This window comes from Limulus polyphemus, unplaced genomic scaffold (genome assembly GCF_000517525.1).
Source record: "Limulus polyphemus unplaced genomic scaffold, Limulus_polyphemus-2.1.2 Scaffold3854, whole genome shotgun sequence".
Taxonomy (NCBI): Eukaryota; Metazoa; Arthropoda; class Merostomata; order Xiphosura; family Limulidae; genus Limulus; species Limulus polyphemus.
This window is the reverse complement of record NW_013669464.1, coordinates 74,763-88,104: the sequence shown is the minus strand read 5'-3', so window position 1 is coordinate 88,104 and position 13,342 is coordinate 74,763.

The window sequence follows — 13,342 nt, the reverse complement described above, 5'->3', positions numbered from 1 at the left end:
AATGTTTGATGTGGTTTATATAATAAGTTGAACCAATGTTTGATGTGGTTTATATAATAAGTTGAACCATTGTTTGATGTGGTTTATATAATAAGTTGAACCATTGTTTGATGTGGTTTATATAATAAGTTGAACCAATGTTTGATGTGGTTTATATAATAAGTTGAACCATTGTTTGATGTGGTTTATATAATAACCCAAGAGCTTTCTGTGTGTAATTCTTACATCTTGAGTGAGAGCTCACATCTGTAGAAGAAATGTCTGTCTTCCAAAACCGCTCCTCCGTAAAGCTGTTGTTTTTGTTCAAACAAACAAACATTTCGGACATTTTAAAGGGTCATTGTTATAAGTCTTGGATAAGGAATATTGTTATAACTCCTGGATCAGAATTGTCTATAATTAAAATTTAAAGTTTTTTTTTATGTGCTAGTAGCAAGACGAAAGAACAATATTAATATGTTTGTCGCCCCCACCCCCACCGTGCCTCCGCCTATGTTAGTTTACGTGTCTATTCATTTAAGCTTAGACTTAAAAGAGACTCGAGGATCGCCTGTTCATTCACCATTACCAGAAGTAAGAAAATACTTTTCAGAATGACTTCAAAAGAAATTATGACTGGTGGCGCCTCCTAAAGTATCTTATAGTATCTCCAGTGGTGCAAAATATTGCAATCGAACAGGTGTATTAAAATTTTTTCAAGTTATTCGTCATCACAAGTGGCGCGAGTTGGCCCTATGGTGGAGCTGTCGAACCGGGATCGAATCTGTGCGGGAACACAAAATATTTCCCACACTTTAAGCTGTGAGTGCGTTTTACGTGTGTTAATCAATCCCCTAGTGTGGATGGTAGGGTGGTACAAACCTTTCTTCTGGGCATTAGTTCGACATTAGAGACAGCAACATATAGACTTACCAGGCTTGCCCTCAGTACAAAATACAATTCAGATTCGCCACCAAAGATTTAACACTTGTCGAATGTATATGTTGTCGGAAACGGACGAAAGACGCCCGAAAGAGAAACAAAGGCGTTGTGTAAAACGCGGTGTTTGATATGTTCCCAAAGTCAACGAATTGCAAAAGTATTCTTGGAAAAGACCGGTTTCTGGTAAAAAAAAATACAAAGTTCAGGATTACAATTACAATAAGGGAATGTGCCCCCGCAATTGGGAAACTGATATCCAATCAGAGTTCTTGTATTTTTTGTCTAACATGTCAGTGCTTCTCAACAGGGGTTCTAGAGAACCATTAGGTTTCTAGACAGACATCCAGGGGTTTCGCGAGATATTGTGGTTCCGCAGAATGCCAGAGTTTTGCATATTCCAATGTGTAAATACATACTAGTCACATCTAACTATACGTTATTAGTAAAGTGGATTTCATAATGACGCAACATAACACGTCATTACATTGTTTTAAGTTAGTTAGCGAGACTAGGTACAGACAGGTGCTTGAGTCATGTAAACTTTGATTATTTGAGAGAGCACGCTGCCCGTTATGTGTACGTGTGTGCCCGAGTAATTGGCTCTAGAAATGTGCATGCTTTACACGTGTGTATGTGGGTGTATGGCTGCATTAAACATACGTACTCTGTCCGGGATTATTTGATATAGTAAGTACTCCAGTAATGTTTTCTGTACTGAACGCTGTGAAGGGTTCTGTGACACTAATTTGACTCCAGAAGAGTTCAGTGGATTCGTAAAAGTTGAGAACCACTGTAGTATATGTCTGTGTGCTATACAGATTGAGAACCGACAAATATCAGAATATATCTAAACTTTATAGACACTGGTTGATTTGATAATTTGTATCAAAGTTATTCCTGAACTAATTAACTGCTTTGATAAGGTGATACTGTTAACTTCTACCGCAAGTTCATACTAATCAAAATAATAAGTTTCATTCAAAGTCAAAATTTTAAGTTGTAAATAATAGTAAATAATACCTGTTTTGAATGCAGTAAAATTTATCCCAAACTATTTCTGAAAATTAACGAACTCTTTCTTTTGTAGTTTAAAGAGCCGTGAACCAATGATTATCATAGTTTAAACCCTAAAAAGTAACAATTAGGCACTTAATCCGAGCATTACTGTTTAGGGGACATGTCCCCACGAAACTACTGCTAGTAAACAACTTGCTAGTGAGCTGATTATCCCCAAGCTAACTAAAGTCTTGATACTATCTGGGTGTGGCTTTGTAACTAGAGCACGAGGCAGCGAATTGGAAAGACCAAGGTTCGAACCATGACATGTCACTGAATACAATCTGTCTGAGTCCTAGTGATTTCTGTCTTAGCCATTTAGACCTGTATCACATAAGATAAATAAATAAGAACTTAATGAAATAAATATAAAAAAGAAAACAAAGACAAGAAGTGGAATTAAAAGGCAAATAAATAAGAGTATGGATACAAAGAAAAAATAAATGGAATTTAAAGAGGAAAAACAAAAAACACAACAAATACACAAGAATACACAACAAATACACAAGAATACCCAACAAATACACAACAAAACACAACAAGAATACACAACAAAAACACAAGAATACACAACAAAAACACAAGAATACACAACAAATACACAAGAATACATTTTGTTGTGTATTCTTGTGTATTTGTTGCACAAGAATACACAACAAAAACACAAGAATACCCAACAAATACACAAGAATACACAACAAAAACACAAGAATACCCAACAAATACACAAGAATACACAACAAAAACACAAGAATACCCAAAAAATACACAACAAATACACAAGAATACACAACAAAAACACAAGAATACCCAACAAATACACAACAAATACACAAGAATACACAACAAAAACACAAGAATACACAACAAAAACACAAGAATACCCAACAAATACACAAGAATACCCAACAAATACACAACAAAAACACAAGAATACACAACAAATACACAACAAAAACACAAGAATACCCAACAAATACACAACAAAAACACAAGAATACACAACAAAAACACAAGAATACCCAACAAATACACAAGAATACATAGATACATGGTAGTAAGAATACGAAGAAAAAACAAAGACAATCTCGAAAATATAAACAGATTTAATTAATACATATGAACACAAATACATAGATATTATAATAAGAATCTAAAAAAAAGTATAATATATTAGAATACAAAAATAATGTTACTAATAAAATCTTAAAAATAAGAAAAAGAAAATTTGAATATGAATACAGATAATAATTATTAATTAAGAATAAGAAACAGAGAATAGAAATTGGATTGAAATAATAGTAAAGATATTTTTATGTCGAGAAAATATAATGAAAAATAAACCAATATGGGACACCACAGCCAAACAACTTAGATTTATCTTCACCAAAGTTCAGAAGATTCTGTGGTCCATATTTCCAGCTTCGTTTCTTCAAATTCTTCTAGATATTGTACTGGTCATAACTAGGTCGAAAGTTTTACAATATCGATATGTAAAAAGTTTACAAACAGACTGAATGAAATTAAGCCTAATCACGAAGATATTTCAGGTTGACTTGTTTTAAGGGTTAATTCTTAACGCAATGTTCATTGCAAAAATTCCAATACTTGTGTTGTTTAATTTTGAAAAACAAACACGAAAAACCTATCAGTAATGAGTCCTACTTTGATATGAAGTAACATTTTACATGGTCTTCTTCTTAATTTTGTTAAGACTCTAACTAAACTATTTTTCTGAGGTATAATCTAAACAAAGAGTGGGCTGTAGTGGGAGTGAGGATATTAAGAAGGTCTCTGAAAACACGAACATTGAGAGTTGATATTTTGGTTGAAAAAAGGTTATCACTAACTATAAAAGGCTTATTTTTTGTCACTCTGTCGAGAACGCTTTCACGCTCCTTTCTTTGGTAATGCTCAACAATATACATCGTCGCTTAGCAACAAAACTATCGCCTGATTGTTCTTAGGCCAACCATGGTGTTTATGTTGAATGCTCAATATTCATGTTGATTTGTTAGAAGGGTTTGTTTTTATTATTTGATTTATTTATTGTTTGATAACTTCAGTGATATAACAGCGAAATAATTCAATTCAGAAGTTTAATGACATGTCGTAGCCGAAAGCAAAATAAAATTTACGTTACGTTTAGGTATTAGGCCTAATACTTAAATTAGATTACAAATAGCCTACTATTACTAACGTTATATAATCAGTTTTAAAAAGTTTTAATGGTGAATAAATGTTAATTAATATTCGTTTGGTATTTGAACATATATATTTTATCTACTTGGCCTTAAAACATAAAGAAAAATAAACGTTTATTACAACCAAATATCTTTTATCTTTTGTACAGTCGAAAGAGTTGAAAATTTGTGTCGGAATGTCTGCACTATGTTTTTTACTTCCTGACCCAGAATACAGTGAAAAAGCTCAAGAGTGTTATTTAAGTCTCTTTCAGGGTGTACACGTACTTTTGTTCAAGATAACATTTCATTTTTCTGCGTAATTTTTACTAAAAATGGGGTGATTAAAGAATTACTTCGAGACTGGTGAAATAAGTAAAGAGTCAATACATTTTGGAGATACAGACAAATTCGTTTTAGTTAAATTCTATAATTTTTGTTAACCATTCAACAATGATTTCCCGTCATTTTTGACGGGATTTTTTAATAGTTAATATTGATTAAAAGGTTCGATCTCCAAGCCTCGCCATCTTCCAGTGGACTTTCTTTGTGAGTGTCTTGTTTTGTCTCCATGTTTTCTTATCTCTAAAACACGCCAGAAGCTTCAGATTATGTGGACTTTCTTTATGAGTGTCTTGTTTTGTCTCCATGTTTTCTTATCTCTAAAACACACCAGAAGCTTCAGATTATATGGACTTTCTTTATAAGTGTCTTGTTTTGTCTCCATGTTTTCTGATCTCTAAAACACACCAGAAGCTTCAGATTATATGGACTTTCTTTATAAGTGTCTTGTTTTGTCTCCATGTTTTCTGATCTCTAAAACACGCCAGAAGCTTCAGATTATATGGACTTTCTTTATGAGTGTCTTGTTTTATCTACATGTTTCTGATCTCTAAGCCTCGCCGTGAGCTTCAGATTATATGGACTTTCTTTATAAGTGTATTGTTTTATCTAAATGTTGTCCGATCTCTAAGCCTCGCCATGAGCTTCAGATTATATGGACTTTCTTTATGAGTGTCTTGTTTTATCTACATGTTGTCTGATCTCTAAAGCACGCCAGAAGCTTCAGATTATATGGACTTTCTTTATAAGTGTCTTGTTTTTATCTACATGTTGTCCGATCTCTAAGCCTCGCCATGAGCTTCAGATTATGTGGACTTTCTTTATAAGTGTCTTGTTTTATCTACATGTTGTCCGATCTCTAAGCCTCGCCATGAGCTTCAGATTATGTGGACTTTCTTTACGAGTATCTTGTTTATCTACATGTTGTGAAATACTGTAAAATCATTTGTCACGTCCAGTCAGTTCTTAAATATTCTTCTTTCACAATAAATTCCAATCCCTCTTGTTGTGTATATGGGTACTGACACAATCTCGCCAATTATATTATTGGGGATTTCCCTGCCAACAGACTAGGAGACAACACTTGATTTTGAACTAAACGCAACAAATAATTTTTCGAAATATATCAAGTTACGTCAGCTGATCACGAGGCTAAAAATAGTTTTTTTTCAATAATGGGACAATTTGTATATTTCAGTGTATAATGTACAGTACCTTACCAAAACCTCTTTGATATTTAGAGTTGTGTAAAAATGAATTTACTTTTCCATAAAGACAATTTTTGCACACCTTACAAACCATGGTTGTTAAGGCAAAATAAAATTTCTTTTCAGTAGTGGATCAAACTAAGATCACTGGTGGGACAAACTGAGATGTGAAGTCACTGTAAATACAACATTAGAATGTGTTACTATATTTCACATCTTAGAGACACAGTAAATACAACACTAGAATGTGTTACTATATTTCACATCTTAGAGACACTGTAAGTACAACATTAGAATGTGTTACTATATTTCACATCTTAGAGACAGCACTAGAATGTGTTACTACATTTCACATCTTAGAGACACTGTAAATACAACACTAGAACGTGTTACTACAGTTCACATCTTAGAGACACAGTAAATACAACACTAGAACGTGTTACTACATTTCACATCTTAGAGACACTGTAAATACAACACTAGAATGTGTTACTATATTTCACATCTTAGAGACACTGTAAATACAACACTAGAACGTGTTACTACAGTTCACATCTTAGAGACACAGTAAATACAACACTAGAACGTGTTACTACATTTCACATCTTAGAGACACTGTAAATACAACACTAGAACGTGTTACTATATTTCACATCTTAGAGACACTGTAAATACAACACTAGAATGTGTTACTACATTTCACATCTTAGAGACACTGTAAATACAACGCTAGAATGTGTTACTACATTTCACATCTTAGAGACACTGTAAATACAACACTAGAATGTGTTACTACAGTTCACATCTTAGAGACACTGTAAATACAACGCTAGAACGTGTTACTACATTTCACATCTTAGAGACACTGTAAATACAACACTAGAATGTGTTACTACATGTCTCTAAGATGTGAAATGTAGTAACACATTCTAGTGTTGTATTTACAGTGTCTCTAAGATGTGAAACTGTAAATACAACACTAGAATGTGTTACTACATTTCACATCTTAGAGACACTATAAATACAACACTAGAATGTGTTACTACAGTTCACATCCTAGAGACACTGTAAGTACAACACTAGAATGTGTTACTATAGTTCACATCTTAGAGACACTGTAAATACAACACTAGAATGTGTTACTACAGTTCACATCTTAGAGACACTGTAAATACAACACTAGAATGTAGAAATCATTCATATAAAGTGATATGAATCCTGTGTATATGACTAGGAACTTTCCTTATTCAAAACTGATGTCCACTTATTTCTATCTACTACGTTATATTCATAATATCTCCTCTGTTCAGGAATTTGTTTGAGTTATACTAGTGTTTAATGTTTCCTTTATGTGACACACGGGCTAGAAACAGAAGGGGGATAAGTGCCAGGTCAGAGCCGTCTCTATGCTTAAACTGCTCATCGAGTTTTCTTGAACTTTGAACTGAATAATGTGTTTGAATGTCATTTTTACATCGCATCATCAGCCGAAATTACAGAGGCTCGAACCTTGGGCCTTCAAATCCGCAGTTCGGCACACTCCCCACTACGCCACGCCCGGATCCTCCCACTCAGCAGTATAGTGATGAGAAGACCATATTTAATGGAATATCGACATGCCTTTTCAAGTGTCTAAAATGGTTTTCTTCTCCAGGCCTATTTATGTTCATGAAAATTTGACGAGTCATCATTACCCCTCTAGCGGAATAAAACCTAACTAAACCTGCTTATACACCTGCGAACTGAAGACCAGTTTTTGTTTGTTTGTTTGTTGTTGTTGTTTTTTTTTCCTTCCGTTTTCACATTTGCTTTCTTTTTTAAAGTTTTTCCATCAATTGGTGTAAACATTCCAGACCCCCCAGTGGCTCAGTGGGCAAGTCTGGAGGTTTTAACGCTAAATATTGGGTTTCGATACCCCTGGTTGACACAATAGAGATAGCCAGTTGTGTAGCTTTAGCTTTATGTTTAACAACCAGCTAACAAACAAACATTCAAAGAAATAATTAAAACATTAATTAAATTACCCCTTAATTTAGTTCTGTCTCGGCAAATTTTTGGTCTAGTTATGAAAAATACTCCCCCCCCCCTCTTATGTGTAATACTAAATCCTTATTGTTTTATACACTTCCCACCTATCCAAATCTATTATTTCTGGTTGTTTCTTATTTCCAAAACGAGTACTTTATCACGTATAATATCTACTTTCCAAAGTTCAGAAGTCTTCTGTTTTTTAAATCTGAAAACCTGGAATCAAAATTCTGTAGGCTTTTAATTTCAGAATATCCAGCCTCTGTTATGTTGTTTCAAAGTCACTGTTACTTCGATTTAAAGTCACTGTTATGTTGTTTCAAAGTCACTGTTAATTCGATTTAAAGTCACTGTTATGTTGTTTCAAAGTCACTATTACTTTGATTTAAAGTCACTGTTACGTTGATTTAAAGTCACTGCTACATTGATATAAAGTCACTGTTATGTTGGTTCAAAGTCACTGTTACGTTGATTAAAAGTCACTGTTACTTCGATTTAAAGTCACTTTTATGATGTTTCAAAGTCACTATTACTTTGATTTAAAGTCACTGTTACTTGGATTTAAAGTCACTGTTTCTTTAGTTTAAAGTCACTGTTACTTTGATTTAAAGTCACTGTTACATTGATTTAAAATGTCACTGTTTCTTTGACTTAAAGTCACTGTTACTTTGATTTAAAGTCACCGTTATGCATATTTTAGAAGATAAAATATTAAAACAGTAAAACAGTTAGAAATGTCAAAAAATGGTTAAATTCGAATAACTTTATTAGAATAATTGGAACTATCAAACCGAACAGGGAGGCCAGAGACCCCTAGAATTCCAATATAGTTGTCCGTAGTTTTAAAATACGATCCTGTGGGAGGGCTACCAGCCAGCAGAAATCCGTTGTCGTAAAAGTTTTTTCTGACTCCTTTAATCAAATTGACTGTAATTTTTATAATGTCTGAAACAGTCTGTTCATGGTTCGACTCTCGAACCCTTCGATTAGCAGCCTGGCACTCTATACCTACTAGGCCACGCTAGCCCACTTTGCTATAAGAAAATTTTGTGACCTTAGAAAACGTTTCGCTTCAATACGTTTTTACTGGACATCTTTACACTTGCGTAAATACTCGACCAGGAGGCTCGGCATGTCCAGTTGGTCAGGGCGCTCGACTCGCAATCTGAGGGTCGCGGGTTCAAATCCCTGTCCCACCAAACATGCTTGCCCTTTCAGCCGTGGGGCCGTTATAATGTGACGGTCAATCCCACTATTCGTTGGTAAAATAGTAGCCCAAGAGTTAGCGGTGGGTGGTGATGACTAGCTGCCTTCCCTCTAGTCTTACACTAATAAATTAGGGACGGCTAGCGCAGATAGCCCTCGTGTACCTTTGCGCGAAATTCAAGACAAACAAACAAACTCGACCAGGTTTAACGACAACGATGTTATTGTTTGTAATTAAACAAAAATTGTTTGTTTGTTTGTAATTAAGCACAAAGCTACACAAAGGGCTATCTGTGCTCTGCCCACCACGGGTATCGAAACCCGGAATCTGTGCCACTGGGGGGGGGGGCAACGACAGACTTTATTAAGAAAAGAGGAAACATCTTTGGAAAATTGTTTGATTTTGAAACAAGAACTCACTAATAATGGCTGGAGACGGCTTGAATGGGTAATGAAGAAAAACTTCAATATAAGTTTAACATAACAGCCAATGTACAACGTTTCGACAAAACTGTTATGCTGTTATGTTACAACTTATATTAAAGAACTCACTAAATAATCTTTAGATTTTCAGACTCGAGGATACTCTCGATGTAAATGTTCGCAATATTTATTGTTGAGAACAGTTATAACGTACAATTACACATTATTTGATGTATTCAACCCTATTGTTCCCAGCAGACAAAGGACATCCTTGAAGATTCGCCATTAACTGCTTCCTCATACCGTCGTTGTTTCCGTAAAGAACAATGTTTCTGGAAGGAAATTAGTGCTTGAGTTATCTTATGTGATTTAGGCTTAGCATATAGAAAAAATATTCAAAACATCCAAAGAAACAATGACGTATACTTAAAAAACAGGAGTAGGTTTAAAACTCGTATTTTTTATGGGAATTTAAAAATGTTTATTCGTTTGATGTTCAGCGCAATGATACAAATTCTCGTTTTTCTTGTTTATAAACAGAATTTTTTGTTGTTGTTCTTGTATTGTCTTCTTCGGTGAATGCCCGTGCAATACAAATACAGCCCTCTATGGTGGCTCAGCGATAAGCGTGATGACTTCTAACGCTAAAATTCGGGGGTCGATCAACGAGAAGAACCCAGCTGAAATAGCCCACTGCGTAACTTTATGTTTGAAACAAATAGTGCCCCCACAGTGGCACGTCTGTGGACTTACAACGCTAGAAACCGGGTTTCGATACCCGTGGTGGGCAGATAGCCCATTGTGCAGTTTAGTGCATGACTACAAACAAACAGATAGTCGTTTTTATCGTTATAAGCCTTCACGCTTAGCTCTGAGTCACTGCGAAGAAATTTACAAAGTTTTGTTTTGACTAATTATAAACAATACAAATATAATTCTAAATCCTAATTATCTCGTACATTTCTATAACTTTAAATGTTTTATTTAAACGTGTACTGAGGCCGAGAGTACTTCGTCACACAAACAAAGGACAATGGGTATTGTGACCACACACTATTTAATACTAGATGTATTAAACAGCTAAGATTGGTTTGGTTTGTTATGAATTTCGCGCAAAAGCTACACGAGGGCTATCTGCGCTAGCCGTCCCTAATTTAGCAGTGTAAGACTAGAGGGAAGGCAGCTAGTCATCACCACCCACCGCCAACTCTTGGGCTACTCTTTTACCAACGAAAATTTGCTAAGATCAGACGTGTCTCAATGATTAGGGTACTAAACTTGCATCTTTTTTTTGGGGGGGGGGGATATTTTTATAATAATTACACAGGCCTGCGTATTTAAACTTCATAAAAGTTGTTTTGGGTTTAATAACGGATTTTCCATAATTGAGCTACGCAGATTTCGAAAACAATATTATTATTTTTTCTATCACGTAAGGATTTTTTACAAACGTGGAAGAAAAAATACTCTTACTTAGATCAAATTACCACAATGGACATTTTTTTATTATTATGTTTGTTAACAGACATACAAACAAACTGAAGAAAAGGGATGAACATTGATGTCAAACGAATATGCATCCTCATTCATCCTGATTATTTTAAATGAAATCTACGTCTTTTAGTCTCAAAACTACGTATTGTGGTCTTTCTTTTATGTCTTGCGTTAGGACGTTTTGTGAAAAATCTGTACGTGATGGCGAAAAATGGATGTCATTTTCGGATTCGGCGTACAGGAATTACTGTGGAACATGTAAAGATTTCAAGACAATAAAACCATCGCAGACCTGTGTTATTAAACGATAAAAAAAACAAACAATAAACCTTTATATCATTTTATATTCAAACTTCTTGAACCTACGGTCCCCTGGTGGGAAAGCGGTGATTTACAACGCTAGAATCAGGAGTCCGAGTTCCTCCGATGTGGCTTTGCTATGAGAAAACATACATACAAACTTGAACCTACGGTCTCCTGGTGGGAAAGCGGTGATTTCCAACGCAAGAATCAGGAGTCCGAGTTCCCCTCGGTGGACACAGCAGATAGCCCGATGTGGCTTTGCTATGAGAAAACATACATACAAACTTGAACCTACGCGTTTTTCTGACATCATGAATATATTATCATTATATCTAATGATTTTGTTATTAATTTTAGTTTAAAAATGTAAAAAACATTTTCAACTGGACTTTTGCTATCGGTGACCGGCCCATGGCGGGTATCGAAACACGATTTTTGGCATTATAAGCCCTCGGATATAGCACTGAATCAATGGAGGGCAATATGACGTTAGAAATGACGCAACCATTTTTATGATGAATGTTTAATAACCCAATGAATGTAACGTTAACATTATCTAAAAACCTGTTTTCATTTGTAATTTCTGAAACTATATTCGCATCTTTGCTATCTTCCAATTTCACCAGACCTCCTCCCCTAGTGGGTCAGCGGTATGTCTACAGACTTACAACGTTAAAATTCGGGTTTCCAATCTCCCACGGTGGACAGAGAGCAGATAGCCCATTGTGTAGCTTTGCGCTAAAACAAGCTTTAAGCTTAATTTCTGTTCCCCCCCCCCAGTGGCACAGCGGTATGTCTGCGGACTTACAACGTTAAAATTCGGGTTTCGATACCCGTGGTGGGCAGAGCGCAGATAGCCCATTGTGTAGCTTTCTGCTTAATTACAAACAAACTTAATTTCTGCCTTACGTATTGTTGCGCCATCTCGTGAAAACTTGAACATTTAGAAAGTTTTCTGCGTTATTATTTCATTATCTACCTGGGTGTAGCTAGCCGAAGTTTAAAAATCTCTGGTGCAATAAAACGCTTAGTTGATAGAGGGGTAAGCAAACGAAGAAGTTCGACATGGTAAAGACCCCCGCCCTCCACTCACAAATATAATCGGTTTTCACCGATTACTTAACTTATGAAATATTGAATTCAATGCAGAAAATATTACGAAAGTTTTGTTGTTTGTTTTTTTTTTTGAAGTAATGTGGATATAAAACTAAACTGTTACTCGGAAAGTTGTCATTTAAAACCGTGTTAAACTAACAGCCTATTGCACATTTGTTGATTTATTTGTTTTATGCCTAGATTTTAATGTTCATGGACCAAATAAAAAGAAAACTCGTAGTTATAGGGAACAAATAACAATGCAAGAACACTTGATGAATATTAAATACTGACGTACATGCATTTTTTTTCTTCTCAAATTACGAATTCTGATATTTCCCCCTACTTCTGTTTTAGAACTCAATCCGTCCCGAGTTAGATAACAGCGCCATCTATTGAGTTTTATATCTAGAATCTTATTTAAGAGTTAGATAACAACGCCATCTATTGAGTTTTACATCTAAAATCTTATTTAAGAACATATATTTTCTTTGTATTTATTGATCAAATGTGTAATTAGCTGGCTCGTGGCAGTGCTCATGGTTACTAAACAAAACTATTAACAATACCTCTCCTCCCATGCACGTGTTTCTTTCTTTTTAATTATTATAATTAAGCATCTCTCGGCAAAAATTAAATTGAGACCAGTGCTGCGTACATGTTATCTTGAATGTTTGTTTAAAATGCCATTATTGACTAGTTATGACGGAGGTAAAAGTTAGAAATAGGTATTAAGTTATTTTGTATTTTAAACTTGTACCGCACGTGATGTGACACATTTTTCTCTCTCTAATTTAAAGCTGTTGACCAGAGCACCACCTGTCAACTGTACGATTACTCTTACTGCCCTGGTTATAACATCCCCGGAGCCAAAGGTGTGAAGCATGATCATGGGATACTGCAGGCTCAAACCTTGGACCTTCCAACCGTTATCTTAGTAATGTCTAAGAATTGACGTAAATTACTAGTATTTTGCTTTAGACGTCGAAAATAGAATCTGTAGAATTCCAAAGCGTTTTTCTCTGGCCCTCTTTTTAAGCAAATGAAAAAGGTTGTTAGTCGTAAATGCAGTAATCCTTTTTA